Raw genomic sequence first — 12,650 nt, forward strand, 5'->3', positions numbered from 1 at the left:
AAATTTGAAAGTATTAACATATATCTTATAATATACTTGCTATAACTTACTATAGACTATTCAGGTTAGTACACGCATGTGCATAAAGACACTAAGAGAAGACATATAAGAGAGTAAAAGAGAGAGAAAAAGAGGTATGCCTGTTAAAAATTCCCCATGAGTTCAGTGAAAATATTCAATTTGAATGCTTTGGCATTTGTCTCAACGGGCGAAGGGTCGAGCCCCGAGGAGCAGAGAGAACCAGCCCTGGCCGTGTCGGCTTTCGGCAACAGATCTCTGATTTTCACAAACAGGAGAGTTCCGATACATGTCCCGCTCGGAGGGAGATGCTGGTCCCAGCCCGCTGCGGTCTGGGAGAGCTCCAAGGGCCTCCCGTAGTACCGCTGCTTGTGGGTCTGGGAGGTGATTGACTTTTGCCATCCACAAACTGCTGGGATGCCAGCTGCGCTGGTACCATTTCACATGCAGATAAGGGAAACTCCGAGACTGAGAAGAACTCCAAACACAGAGAGGGGCTGCTCCCAGCCTGTCGGGGGAGGACTGTACTAACAAGGTCTGCAGGTCGTTAGGAGAGAGAACTGGCTGCAGGTTGTTCTGAGAAGTGGCTCTCTCTCCTCCCTCCGCCGGGCAGCAGGAGTCCTTGAGACGCACAGCATATCTCCCTGTCTCCGCTGGGGAAGAGTTCCTGGCACAGCCAAGGGTCGCTTCGCTGCCCGGCTCCTCACGCCTACGCCAAGGGCTGGCGAGCCTTCCCGAGTCCGTACGTCAGCCGGGAGAGGGGCAAGGAAATGCACCAGCACAGCCGGTGGGGCCGGAGGGATGTCTGCCTTCCCTGGGATAACCCCCCAGGCAGCCCCTGCCCCGCACATCTCCCCTTTCCCCAGCCGAGCCGACGCGTTCGGTACCCGGCCACATGCGGGATGCTCTGCTCCCCTGGAGCTGTTACAAGGTTCGGATGCTGCACCGAGTAAATCAGGTGCAGAAACAGCTTGTGACCTTCCCTGATCCCTGCAGCAAGCTATACTGCACCTAGATCAGTTTGGCTGGCAGTTAATTTTTTTTATATATGTTTGCAACGTCCTCTCGACTGGACCGCTGTGCCAGCGGCCGGAGGGGCAGCGCTCGGCCGTGGGACGGTTCGTGGTGCCGGCGGGGGCTGCGCTGTGGGTTTCCCCAGAGGTGAGACCTGCGGCCGGGGACATGGCACCAGCTCCCGGCCAGGTCTCAGGGCAGGGGGAAGCGTTTCTTCTCTGCTATCGGCGAGAATAACTTAATTTGCTCCCAGAAAAGTGCAAAGAATATAATAGTTTGAACGCTGCAGTTGTGGACTTGAAGGAAATCCGATTTTACTATTTAGAAGTGATCAGTCTGAAATGCCAGCAATTTGATTTTTAAAGGCTAGAGCTCATGGTAAAGCAGGGAATTCACTATGGGATCAATGTGGTAAGCCTTGCTCTTTAATTCGCAAAACATGTTACGATTCATTGGGGCAAAGAACAGCACTTTCTGCATTAAGACAGAGCAATTCAGACATTCTCCTTAAAACCATCAGCACTTACTCCTTTTTCTTGGCGGAGGGGTCGCCTGTGAGCTAGGCTTCCCTAGCAAGAGTGTGCGTGTGTGTTATAACATCAATACATAATTCCTTCTTTTGAGCAAAATGTCAGTGGACGGCTGTATTGGGATATACAGACCTGAGGATTTATGACTCTTCTAATATACTTTAGATCTCTGTTAAACACAGCAAATTGGTTTCCATATGACTTCATTTAATGGCTAGATAAAATTCAGATTACAGTGTGCTACTCAGTAATAAAAATTCATGAGACAATATTTTGTGCAGGCAGGATACAGTAAAATCAAAATTATTTCCCTGGTGCTGTGGGGATGTAATAAACTCGAAATCCTCTTCAACCTGTACCCCTGCAAGTTTGGCCTTTCCTTGTCGGTGAATTGAATTCAGAAATTGGTATTGCTTCTTTTGTAAGGAGAAACTCAGAATATTTAATTTTCTTCTAGTTTTCATAATTTAGTTACTGAAGTTATTGTTTTCTGTACTCGCTTCCAGCTCTGTGCAAACCCATGGGAGAGGTGGAAGGCATTGCAAGAAAAGATTTACTTTCTTTATTTTGAGGATAATGACTTGGTTTTATGAGCAATGAGAGAACTGGGGTGCAGGGGAGGGTGCTGGGTGAATGTCTGGGATAGCGGCCGGGATCCTCCACGGACACCCAAGGGTGAAGCTGAGCAATTTGTGGCAGAAAACAGCTTTTCTCTAGCAGCCCCTCATGCACGGGGCAGCGGCGATCGCCGCTGGAGCAGCACCCACAAACGAGAAATTTGGAGTTCGGGGTGTTGGCAGAGCCCGCTCGGCACGCTGGCGAGCGCAGGCTCACAAAGCTCATAAACTTTCTTCTTCGTAAATAGCTAATGAAGGCCTTGCTTCCGTCATTTAGTGATGGAAGGTGCTTTTTTTCGAAAAGCCAAGCACCCCATGCAAGAGGAGGTCCCGGGGTTTTACCGGCCGACAGTCGGCAGCCGCGTTAAGACACGTAATTACGTTCCCGGGGAGCGCTCCCCGTGCCGGCGAAGGCTGCTGAACTCTGATTGCTGCCTGCAGCTCTAATACCTGGTTTACTGAGCTGTCGTTAAGCAGCCGATATTTCTCCGATGAAGCTGTGGGGTGCCTCGATGGACGCCCTCCCCTCAGACCCCCTCCCTCGGGCTGCGGCAGGGACCCACGGAGAGGTACGCGCTCGGTGCGAGGCAGCTTTGGGGCCGCTGGGAGAGTGGGACAAATCCTGCCGTGCCTGGGAAAGGTCTAAAGCATCAACACGGCATAATGGAAATTAAAAAAAATTCAAGGGCATCCATGAAGTAGAGCAGAGAGAGGGCACGCCGACTCATTGATATAGCAATGTAAGGTGGTAAAAGACTACTTTAAAAGCTCCTTAAATAATAGTGACTGTTACTTACTTTGACTAAAAGGCAGAAGATATGTCAGGGAAAAAAATGTTCTGAAGCCACTCGAATTGTGCGCTCCTTTTGGGGAGGTGACAATAGTTATGGGGGAAGCTGCTGGCAACATGTACGGGGATCCTCGGAAACCCCTGCAGACTTAAGGGACAAACCCACAGCTGGGAGGTTCATGGGGAGTTTAAAAATGAGAGAAGAGGGGTTTGGGTCACTTAAAGAATCACCTCCAATTGTATTAGCGATAGAAAAATGATTTTATAGAAATTTGTATAGAAGTGTGACTTCACAGAATTCGATGGCAAGGTTCACTCTGTTACTTAGTACATGGATAAAATGTGCAGAGGAAAATTAAGTTAGAATCAGACTAAACTTACGTATATAGGGGCCAAAAATTAAATAGGGTAAAAGGGAACATGGGAAAGGGTAAGGGAGACCCTCCTGTTGAGTCACGAGGTTCAGAGAAGACCCCCTTGCTTTCTAAACTCCTGTCTTAGTCTAGGTGCGGCTGGATCGACTCCTAGTCCCAGACTTGGGCAATGGTTTATATCTAAAGGGATTATGAGTGCAATAGCAGCCTAAAATCCATTTCTGGTTGAATAAAAATCACGACAGTAATTTAAGTATAAATTTGAAAGTATTAACATGTATCTTATAATATACTTGCTATAACTTACTATAGACTATTCAGGTTAGTACATGCATGTGCATAAAGACACTAAGAGAAGACATATAAGAGAGTAAAAGAGAGAGAAAAAGAGGTATGCCTGTTAAAAATTCCCCTTGAGTTCAGTGAAAATATTCAATTTGAATGCTTTGGCATTTGTCTCAACGGGCGAAGGGTTGAGCCTCAAGAAGCAGAGAGAACCAGCCCCAGCCATATCTGTTTTCGGTGACAGACCTCCGATTTTCACAAACAGGATTGTTTGGCAGCTCCGAGAGGCATCCCACTCGGAGGGAGATGCTGGTCCCAGCCCGCTGCGGTCCGGGAGAGCTCCAAGGGCCTCCCGTAGTACCGCTGCTTGTGGGTCTGGGAGGTGATTGACTTTTGCCATCCACAAACTGCTGGGATGCCAGCTGCGCTGGTACCATTTCACATGCAGATAAGGGAAACTCCGAGACTGAGAAGAACTCCAAACACAGAGAGGGGCTGCTCCCAGCCTGTCGGGGGAGGACTGTACTAACAAGGTCTGCAGGTCGTTAGGAGAGAGAACTGGCTGCAGGTTGTTCTGAGAAGTGGCTCTCTCTCCTCCCTCCGCCGGGCAGCAGGAGTCCTTGAGACGCACAGCATATCTCCCTGTCTCCGCTGGGGAAGAGTTCCTGGCACAGCCAAGGGTCGCTTCGCTGCCCGGCTCCTCACGCCAACGCCAAGGGCTGGCGAGCCTTCCCGAGTTCGTACGTCAGCCGGGAGAGGGGCAAGGAAGTGCACCAGCACAGTGTGACCACTGATATCAGGGCTGGGTACTGTAAAATGCCCACAGGCCACATCACAGACCTCATTTCTCATTGTGGGATTGTTCTCCGCTGTATATTTTTGCTAATTAAAATATATCTTTAAAGGTTTTATTCTTCTGTAGCAGCACAAAAGGATAGGTCCAGAGTAAATGTCTTCTGTGCACTAGCTCTGCACAGTTATAGACCAAATTTGCAGTGATAGGAAGCAAAACAAGGATTCTCCGGGGAAATAATTTCCGTATGGCTGTTTCCAGAGGACCAGAAGGTACTTCTGAAGATGCATGCTGTGCAGTGGGGCCGAACTGTTGAATTAGCTGTAGGTGATGGCAGCGGGTGTCCCCGGGTGATCTTCAGCGCTGCCTCGGAGCAGGCACCCCGGGGGCACCAGCATACATGAGGCTGCTTTACCACGTTTGCTCAAAATGTTCTTTGATATCCCTAAGCTCCCCAAGCCTTCCTAGGGAACCTGTTTGAGAGTTTCCCAATGCCGGAATTATTTTTAAAAAAGAAAAAAGCACATTTTTCCCTCCCTTAAATTAAGCTGGCAGACCTGTGTGCTTGATGGTTATTCTTGCGTTAGAGAGCGGAAGCTGTATTAGTAGATCTTTCCTTTTTTTTGCACAGAAATAGGTGAGACACTGTGATGTTCTTGAACGCATGCATTATTCAATCTGCTCGGTGAGTAATATCTGCACATCGCCCTTGGGCAGCTCTTTACTCCTAAAATGGGGTTTTTTTGCTGTTTTAAATACAGATCAAACAAGCAGGTAGCAAACTGTAGCTTGGCTCCTCTACCGAACCCTGGTGGGCTTGAGATCTGCTCTGCCACTCTCCAGCTCCATCTGCCTGGTCCCTCCAGAGAAGGTGGTCTTTGCTCCAGAACTGGGGATACTGGCTGTCCGGAGGTCTCCTACAGCCCAGGCTGGACATTGGGGCTGGTTTATTTTAAGAACATCTGTCTGGTGGGATGTACGTACACCCATCCTAGATGGGGGTAGGACAGCAGAACAGATGTTCTCCCGGTGTCCTTTCCAGCGTCCTTAACGCAATTCTGCTATACGGCAGTATATCCATATATATTCTAGTTCGGTTCAGAAAGCTTTTCTGTGGTCGTTCTTGGTGACGTGATGTGCAGCAGCAGCAGATTGAAACACCCTCGTCGACATTTCTGTGTGTTTTAATTGACTCGGGAGATGTAGGACACAGAGTAAATGGCAGGTTTTAAATAATTAAGGTGCTGCTAATCCTCAAGAAATGTCAGAAAATCCCTAAGAGATACCGCATGAGATCCTCTTTCTTGTGAATTGGCTAATTAGAGGGATCCTTTTCATTGAAAATAAATAACCACGTGAGGCTGCCAGCTACGGGGAAAGGAGGGCTGTTGGGAGATGAACACCTCTCACTGAAACGCAGTCTTTTCATTCGAGGGGTACAAATATTTGGATATAAATCCTAAGACTGTTTTGCAGTAATCTGAACGATGAGCAGTGGAGTTTGCAGTTGAAAGCAAAGGCTGTGAGACTCGAGATGGACACGAGAAGGTCCCAGAAGCTGCTGGCGACCTGCAGGTGAGTGCAGACCGAGGATGGGGGCTTGTGGCCAGCTCTGCCGGAGGCGGTTTGGGAGACCCTCTGTGAAATAAGTGATGGACTGGAAAAGAAGTTCGTTAGTGCGGGTGAGATGCCTGCTGGCTGTCAGGGTGGAGCCTGAGGTTTGTACGGCGTAGGTAAAACTCTGCGGCATGTAAACCTCCTTTATCTGTGCCTCATCTATCACCATGCCTGCTTCCTTTGACGTTCTTCAGAAGCTGCCTCTGTTTATTGATAATGCCAAAAAACATTGTTGGGTTTTGAAGGGTATGTTCTGCTGTCACGGCTGTAATGTGAGTTGAGAAAGTGGGGTGGGAGCTAACAAGTGGAAAATTTTAAACATGCAGAATTATGGCTCTAAGGCATTTTACTATGTAAAAAACAAGCAGTTGGAGAAAAATACATTCCCTTTGAGATTAATTTTTCACTGACAGAAACAAAAGGCATTGCTAACAGTAATTTGATGACTGTTCTGCCTTGGAGTTTACAGAAGCGAATAGATGCCAGGGAGAAGCAGATTGTGTCTTTCCCTCAAGATATCTTGGGGGAAATCTAGATTGTGCCAGACGAGCCGATCAGGAAAACAGGCTTCTCTGAAGACTGGAATACGGTAAAGCAAAGAGTATCTGGAGCCTCGCACATCCGCAGCGGGTCCCTAACGCCCAGCTCTTCCCTCCCCTGGTGTATTCAGGACCGGTGGCTTTGGGTTCTCTTTGCAGCTCTCGCTGGGAGCTCGCGCAAGAAGCTGGTCTCCAGCTTCATCCCTCCAACTCCCTCCTCAGCCCGTTGCTTGGGATATTGCTGAATCCACTCGTCTGACAAATGGGTGGTTATTTTAAGGTGCGCTGACATCAGCGACATCCCTTTTCTAAAGAAAAGAATGCAAATGTTATTTTTGCACAAGTTCCCCCTATTTTGGTGAAAGATGCTCTCGCGTCACGGCGCTATAACTGGAACCCGGATCCGCTCCATCTGCTCAATCCACTGACAATTTGCTTGCAGTTTAAACTATCTTTAAACTCTCCCGGTCCCCCTGCGTGCCCGCGGGAAGAAATACACCGCAGGAGGGTGGACGTGCTGTAGTGGAGCCTGGGCAAAAATGCGTCCCGGAGGTGAGAGACAAAAGGTTAAGGAGAAGGGCAGAAAACAAGGGACACCATCGTGCCCCGTGTGCTTCTGTGTCGCCCATTTTTAAGAGAAAGAAATGGCAAATTTGGGGCTAATCCAAGGTCTGCAATACACGAGATACCCTGGCCGCAGAAAGGGTGCGGGACCCAGCGCGGCTGCTCCTCCCGGGGCAAAGGCAAACTCGGCTTTGGCCCCTGACCCAAAATCTGCTTTATTCAACCCGCTCCCCAGCGTGATGCCCAGAGAGGGGCTTGGGGAGGGAGCGGTACCCGGGTCCCCCAGCCTCCCCGTCAGGTCCCTGGGGCTCTGCAGCCTTCCTGCTGCCTGCTACCCGGCTCCTGCCAGAGAACAGCAAATAGATGAACCTGAGGAAGAAAGAAGATGTATTTTTTTTCCCCTCCCTGCTTCTCCCATGCAGGGTTTAAAATCCTTCTGGCAGAAACTCGCAGCGGGGTTTGCTATATCTTCCTAACGAGAGATGTGAAGATGCTAGAGCCTGTTTAACTCTTCTCTCCCCTAAGCAAAATTTATCGCTTAGCCACTTGAAGCAAGAAACGAGCAGCAACATCTGACGCACGGACACGGCATTAAAATGGATCTCCTGAGATGCCTCCGACAAGCTGTATCCTGCCCTTTGAGGGAAAGCATCGTTTTCTGCCGTAGGGTGTATTTCTTTACAAGAAAGGGAAACCTGCGCGGGAGCTCCGTGCGTGTGAGTGCGTTGCCAACAGCTCCGGCTGTATGTGCGCGGCGTGGGTGGGAGGCACGTCCCACTCCCTTCCCACCTCCCTGCGATAAGCCGAGATGCCATAAATTGGGTGGTTTGCACCTTTGCGGTGCTGAGGGTGAGCGGCACTAACGGGACACAATTTAATGTAGTCAGCAGAAATTAGTAACCGGGCAGGAATTAGGAAATGGTATCTTCAAGACCTTAAAAAATAGGGCAATGCTGCAGGCACTGGCTTTAATATTTTATATAGCAGTAATAAATTATTGCTTAGAAGTTGGAAACCAGCAGAAGGCAGCAGAAGGATTAAACTGGAGCTAGATCTCCGGTAAGTTGATTCATTTTATTTTGTAATGGTATGCTTTAATACTTTATTAGTTCGGATTAATAGGAAGTTTCTTAGCTGAGAAAGATAAACAGGGAAACGTTCTGTTAAAATTGGCTCCGGTGATTCATGACGTTTAACCTTTGTTTCTATTTTGCCATGTAAGAAGTAGTTTTAAACGTATCTTTCTTGTGTTGAAAATGGAGATAGAGTGAACGTTTGTGGGGCTAAAGGATGCGCTGGGTGGGCTGTGCGGGGCGTTTACTGGGCTCCGGGCAGTCTGCTGTTTGCATTCCTGCCCGTGCCACTTACCCGAGCCGGCATCTATTATTCCACAATTGCTTCCAAAAACGCTGTGGCAGGGATGTGAACTGCTCTGTGTGCACGTGTGTTGCTGATTTGGGCCAAGGAGTCGGCAGGGGACCTGGAGCAGGGATCCCCAGGGCTGCGACCCGGCCAGCTCGGTGGGGAGATGCTGCTCTCAATATTGTGCCGTGCAGCGACTAGTTTAAGACTTACAGTCTTCATCTAGCAAACCCCAAAAAGTATACATTCATGTCTTTAAACTTTAGATGATGTTCAGAAGTCCCTTCCAACTGAAATTCTCCCATAACTCTGTGCTGTGTAAGAGAGAAGCAGGAAGGTAAATCATGTTGTCAGACTCAGCATCAGGATAAAAATGAGCACATCTGACGTATGCAATTGTTTTTAAATAGTGCCTTTCTCCTAAAGTAGTGAATGTGATTCTGAATCACGATTTTGTCATGAATCTCACAGCTTATTTTCTCTGTCACGCCCCGCCGCAAAGCGCAGTGGAGCAGCACTGGTGCCAAGGGTGCCGGCATCCCCCGCAACATCTTAATCTCATCCCTCCTCTTCTTGGGGGGCTCTTACTGAACCTGCAGAGGGGGATTCATTTCCATCCATCTTTTTCTGCCAAATGTAATTGAATAGGGAGTGGAATTAGGGAACTAGCATCATTTTTTTTTAATCTAATCTCAAAAAAATAAAGATAATTGGACTGGACTGCCCAGGCGGTGATGGCACCTCAGGCTCATTGGTCACTGCTGCAGGAAGGCAGCACACAGACCTCACCGCTTTTAACCCAAGCCTGGAAAGTTTGTGTTTCCCCTTAAAAGAACTAAGCTTTTCTATAAAGAAGCAGAAAGCAAACTGCGGCTTCACATCTCCGAGCAGAGCTAGCGAGTCAGTCGCCTACAGTTCCCCACACAACTGTATTTCCAGCCCCAGGGGAGCACAGTGAATTTTACTTAGGAAACCATTCATCTAGAGGCAAAACTCCTCTATTAGTGGTAAAAAGGGATAAGACTTATGAATTTGGAGGAATTAAAGTCATATAGAGCCATTTCCACCAGCAGAACTGAATGTCCCCAATCGGGTGTTGAGCGGCTGCCGTGGGAAGAGGCACCCGAACCGGTGGCAGGTCCTGGGTCCATGCTGCCCCTTGGCAGCTCCCACCAGGTTCCAGCCCGGAGCCAAAAGGACCGTGGGACAGCAGGAATCTACCGCCTGCCCAGCTTGGTCTCCGCTGGAATAATTTATGGCACTTCATTTCCTTTTTTCCGCCTCCCGCGGGTGATGGCCGAGGGCACCCGGCAGCTCTCCGAGAGCCTCGTTAATATTTTGCAGTTGAGCACCAGCTGAGCTGGCCAGGATGCACACATCCCTCCGGGATAACACGGCAGCATCCCTCAAAGCCCGGGCTAAAACCCGTGATTATTCCTGCTCTGCGGCAGTTTGGGGTCACTCTTGGCAGGGAAGGTGTAATTGTGTCCCTTCCCCTTGTCCCCGTGCTGCAGCTCTCGGTGAGGATGAGGAGGCGGAGGGGATGAAGCTGGCTTGCCCTGCCCATTCGCTGTGTGGCAGAGGTTTATTGTACAGCTTGGTTCTTTTTGCAGCCGTTTGTCTACTCGTTGAAAGGAATCAGGCTATCTTGGGTAGAAACAGCCGGGTTCAGGTTCTGGCATTTAAAATCTTCTCAAAGATTTTAAAAGAAACAAAAAACTATTTAGATATTAATTTTGTGAATTATTTATTACAGGGGTTTTTTTAATTACTAGTGTCTCAGTTTAAATAAAATTAGGAAATGGGGACAGCCATTCTGAAGCTTTTCTCAGACTACCTTTACTAAATTTATCATTACAGTGCCTTTTACTATATCACAGAACCACCAGGATTCGTCATTTTTAATGCACCCATTTATTGCCATAAGTGAGCAAAGCCAGCCATTGCAGCACCCTCTCCTTCACCCTGCTTTCATTAATCACCCTCCTACCAGAGCTAGTCTTAAGAGAGCTGTGATTCCTCCACTGATTTCTTCTCTTCCTTTTTTTTTTTTTTTTTGCATACAAAATATTTGAGTGATTTAATTCTTCAGAGAATCTGAATGTCTGCAAGCCACATAGATTTCAGTGAAACTCCAGCATTTGTGTCAGTAATTTATAAATTGGGTTTTTAAAATCCTGCTGGAACTACTAGTAAGTCCTTTTGCCACCAAATTTCAAGTCCTGCAGAAACATGCCCATGTGCAGTTGGGATTTTAATTTTCTTTGCAAACTTCCTCTGTTTAGACAGTCACTTGTTCCATCAAATACTGGGGCATGAATTTGACTCCTGTATGCTGTCGGGTATAATTTTCTTCATAAAAAGCTTTGACAATACAAACTACCTACGTTCTCAGTCTTACGGGTTGTTATTGCTCTGTTTGAATTCATCCGCCGTGGCTCAGGTGAGGGCATAAACGCCCCTTTCTCAACACTATTCCTCATTTGCAGTGGGAGTTTTTTGGATCCTAGGGCATTTCAAGGCACGAATCCTTTCAAGGAGCATCTAAATAGGATGTTCCTAACAGGGCATCAAAACGATGTGACCATATAACGCAGCCAGGAGGTGCTACGTCGTCCTGTCTGTATGTTTAAGCGTCTCAGGCCACACAGACTGCACGTCTGCTTCAAATTAGGTGTAAACTTAAGTAGCATCTAAAAGCTGCTGGGAACACCGTGAGCCCGTGCAGCCCCGCGGCCAGCCTCGGTCCTTCTGCCCACGCAATTCAAATGCAGCTTTAGAGCAGCGGCGAACTCGGGTGGGGAGCGGACAGGCACGGTGAGAGGGGACAGCCCGGCATGCAAGCTCTGCAAAGGCGACCATCCGGCCCCGCCGCTCCCAAAGATGCTGTAGCACCTCTAAAAAACCTCAGGCATCTCTAAAAATGCCTGAGTTAATATTTATATAGCTCTGATTTACAAGGGTGACTCGCGTCGGCGTCGACGTTAGCAGGAGACGACGCTGCGGAGAGCACGGTCTCCCCTGGAAATGCTGCTCTGAGGTTTGTGATTCGTGGGAAGCCTCCACGAGTTGGGTGCGAAATTCAGCCTTGCTGCTGCTGCTGCTGCTGCGGCTGCATGGGCGATCCAGCTCCGAGCTCTGCCCCGCGACCCTGAGCATTCTTTGCTTGAGGCGGTCGCAGGATGTGTCTTGCTACCTGGGCTTCCAAAGGCGCTTCCAACGGCACATTTCCTGCCATAGTTTAACTAACTCATGATGCAAACGCAAACCAGGTTAGCGAGGACCCAATCTGTAAGGGTTCAGGTTAAGAATAACACACCATCGCGACAAAATATACAAAAAAGAGATTTAAGCAAGTCCTGGGAAACGCAACCCTAGTTCCCCGAGCATGTAGCGAAAGCCAAGGTGTGGGCTGGGATTGTCTTTTTTGCTCCTGCCTTTGAGAAGCAGCAGGTCTGGCTGCCCCACGCCTCCGCACCAGCAGCACGTCCACCAGCCACCATCTCGGGAGCAGCCGTCCCCTTGGGCTGTCGGGAGTAGTCGTCTTCAGGCTGCGCATGGTTAACGTGAAAATATACGGGTATCTATCATTTCAGGGTAAATCGTGTCCAGCCTTTGCAGCAGCAATGAAGTTAACCTGCGCGTAAACACAGCGCAGCTGCCTCCTCTGCACAAGCAGGCTGGCAATTAGTTGCTAAGGCAACATTTTTCCCAAAGCTGGGATCTTCCGTGCAGCTTTTTAGCGCAGCTCCATCCGTACGGATATTTTACAAAGCGGGTTTGACCTGTGAAGAGCTCGGCTTTGCTTACCGACCTCGAGGTGCAAGGGAGGAGGGACCGCATCTCACCGGGGCAGAGGTCTCTAAGGGGGGCTCAGGGGGACCCCCACTCCCGGGGGGGGATGGAGGTTGAGGGGAGACCCCAAACCCCTCTTGGTGCTGTGTCCCGTGGGTCGGGCGCCTATGGAAGAAGTGAGTGGCCGTCCATGAGCCCGTTAACGATGGCTGCTGGAATCAAAGACACCAAAAATTTTTCTCATCTGGGTAAATTTATGGGTAATGGTCAGATCTGTAAAATTACTGTCTGAAATAATACAGGCAGACATATATTGCATGTCAGAAAGCTAGATGGTAGATAAATACTCATT

The 12,650-nt window shown here is 48.8% G+C and overlaps 1 protein-coding gene across 1 annotated transcript in view; it reads left to right on the forward strand.

The window, feature by feature from the left end:
• Positions 1-8,179: 8,179 nt before the first annotated feature.
• Positions 8,180-12,650, forward strand: part of RAB27B (RAB27B, member RAS oncogene family) — a 53,823-nt gene continuing 49,352 nt past the window's right edge. Inside the window, exon 1 of the mRNA XM_049794296.1 lies at positions 8,180-8,200. The gene's annotated coding sequence lies outside the window, so the exon portion shown is untranslated. The remainder of the gene's footprint in view (positions 8,201-12,650) is intronic.

The sequence above is a fragment of the Accipiter gentilis genome, chromosome Z, assembly GCF_929443795.1.
Source record: "Accipiter gentilis chromosome Z, bAccGen1.1, whole genome shotgun sequence".
Lineage (NCBI taxonomy): Eukaryota > Metazoa > Chordata > Aves > Accipitriformes > Accipitridae > Astur > Astur gentilis.